The sequence below is a fragment of the Engraulis encrasicolus genome, chromosome 5, assembly GCF_034702125.1.
Source record: "Engraulis encrasicolus isolate BLACKSEA-1 chromosome 5, IST_EnEncr_1.0, whole genome shotgun sequence".
Lineage (NCBI taxonomy): Eukaryota > Metazoa > Chordata > Actinopteri > Clupeiformes > Engraulidae > Engraulis > Engraulis encrasicolus.
In genome coordinates this window covers 16,035,917-16,038,416 of record NC_085861.1, presented here as the reverse complement: position 1 = coordinate 16,038,416, position 2,500 = coordinate 16,035,917, and the positions used below count along the sequence as shown (strand labels likewise).

Sequence of the window (2,500 nt, the reverse complement as noted above, 5' to 3'; positions counted from 1 at the left end):
ATTGCTTGTATGTGGCAGTATATGATAATACGTGAAATATAATCGGGTGGGACCACACGTCCGGGAGTGATAGAAACACCTGGGACCGCACGTCCGGGAGCGATCTCAGTTGGGAGTCTCCATCCGCTTACCATGTAGTCCTACGTCCTCAAAGAGAAACAAATCCTACCGTGGACAGACTTTCCACCGTTTCGCCAAAGAGCAGGCACTTCGGCGTGAATGAATTAATCACATCAAGAGGGATCCTGGTCCATATTTCAAGGTAAGATGCATAATTATGTCCAATCATACGCATTAGCTAGCACAAATAAGCTAGCTCGCCAAACTTGTCATGACTCATGTAGCCTAATGAAGCCTAATTTTAAAAAAATATGAATGTGTAATTACACAACGCTACATTTATATGGTATTTCCAGATCGCTATTTCAAAATTATGCTTTCAATTTTGTGTTAAGCGATCCGATGGCTTACCAGATGTGTTACCAGAACCAGTAGCATACTTGCGCCAAAATGAAGTTGTTTTGCTAACGAACTAAAATACATGCTGGTATTTATGGTTACAGATCAACGCTGAGACCGAGGTTTGATCTGAGCACGTTGAGAAGCAATGCTTTGTTAAGGTCACCCGTGGTATGACAACGTTAATAAAGGATGCTGTGCCTGCCAACTTTGTTCGCCTGGACTTCAGAGAAGCCAAAGAGGAGAATCATCATTCGCATACCGTGGTTAGTTTGTTCAGTCATAATTCAACTGGCATGTGTTAACCAAGCCTCTTTACAAAAAAAAAACTGATAATAGTTTGCCATGGAATACATTTTACTTTAGACAAAAAACTTAATGCATGTGCTGGAGATATATTTGTTTGCATTGATCATGTACTCCTGAGTCATGAGCCAATGATTTCAAACTGTGATGTCATTACATTGCATTACATTTCACTTAGCTGACACTTTCATTTTATTCAAAGCGACTTAGTTATTATATGTCAGGGTATTGTTTACAGTCCCTGGAGTAATGTGGGTTTAGGTGCCTTTTCAAGGGCACTTCAGCCATGGAGATGTAGGGAGGGGTCAGAGGGATTCGAACCTGCAACCCCCAGATTGAAAGACCAACTCTCTTATCACTAGGCCACGGCTGCCTCACCACTAGGCCACGGCTGCCCTGTGTATGTTATGACTCTCCTGTCCTTTGTGTTTCTTTTTCAGTATGGATTCCATGGAGTATTCCATCGAGTATTTCTTCTGTTTCAATCGTCTTGGTAAGGCAACTTGTCTATTTTTCCCCATACTGTTGTAACCTAAGTCTTATATTGTCTATCACTGCCAAATACTTCAGGTGAAACCTGCAATTTGTATTTTGTTTTGTTAATACTTAAGTTTGATGTTGGCTGGTTGAAATGAGTTCGGAGTAAGCAGACTGTATTTCACATGCTGTGATCACGCACCCATTGCGCGCAAGATGTAATTCTCTAGGCCTATACATGGGTTCTAAATGTTGTTTATAACCTGACTGCGCGAACCTAGCTGTGCACAACTCCACCTCTGATTGTTGGAAACCGCTGACGGTCAAAAACTTATCTCACATGTTTGGCTGCCAGTGTCTTGCCCCTCCTCATAACATTGTGTTGAACACTGTACGGGCCCATGTATAATTGCAAGGTTACCTCAATTTCAGTACACTATGTATTCACCCTGTTTACTTGATAATGGTTATTTAACTGAATGGTATGCAATGTAGTAGGAACAAAGTGTTTGCAGGTTTGCAGTTTGCATAGCTTTTCTTTTGAGAAGATTGATTTTAAATGTTGCACAACTTTAAGTTTAAACTGATGATATTTGATAGGAATTCAACATTGTCCTGGGTGTGTAGCTTACGGCTGTAACTGCTATGATGCTTTTCTGTTATGCTGCTCTACAGCCTAGGCTACATGATGTGTCTGTCCCTATCAAATAAACCAAACTTAACTGATGACATATGTTCACATAGGTGAAGTTTTGAGCTGGATCTGGATTCTGCTGAGGATTCGTCGACTACTAGATGGCGAGCCACCCACTCATTCGAATGTGATCCTGTTCTACATTGCGCATGGCATATTTGGTAGGATTGTGGCCTGCTCGTGTCACATCACTGACTATGACTGACTTCAACGCCTTGAACTGAACTGTTTGAAAGGAGCTATTTTTCTTTTTGAACAACTTAAAGGAACTCTCTACATCGTCTCTTTTGAGGATTTAAAGGACTATTTCCAATTTTTGAAGGACAATTCAATGTTTTTTTTTTTTTTTTAAATGTTCAAACCTTTTTGGGGGGCGGGGGGGGGGGGGTAATTGTAAATATTTAAACTTTTCAATCTCTTACTTGTGATGTTTTTATTTCATTTTGTTAAAGCCCATTTTTCCCTATATCCTATGTTTGTATTTAAGAATGTCATTCTTCATTAGGGTTGCATGCAATATTTTCTATGGATACATGATTATTTATAATGATAAATAAATAAGAT

General features: G+C 39.8%; 1 protein-coding gene and 1 long non-coding RNA gene across 2 annotated transcripts in view; one reads left to right on the top strand and one right to left on the bottom strand.

Moving 5' to 3' along the window:
- The window catches only part of ago3a (argonaute RISC catalytic component 3a), a 69,540-nt gene that overhangs the window by 10,000 nt on the left and 57,040 nt on the right, over nucleotides 1-2,500 (bottom strand). The gene's annotated exons all lie outside the window — the stretch shown is intronic.
- Nucleotides 148-1,427, top strand: LOC134448323 (uncharacterized). Its single transcript, XR_010034736.1, has 3 exons — nucleotides 148-262; nucleotides 564-725; nucleotides 1,206-1,427. It is a non-coding gene; the product is annotated as an uncharacterized LOC134448323 (long non-coding RNA).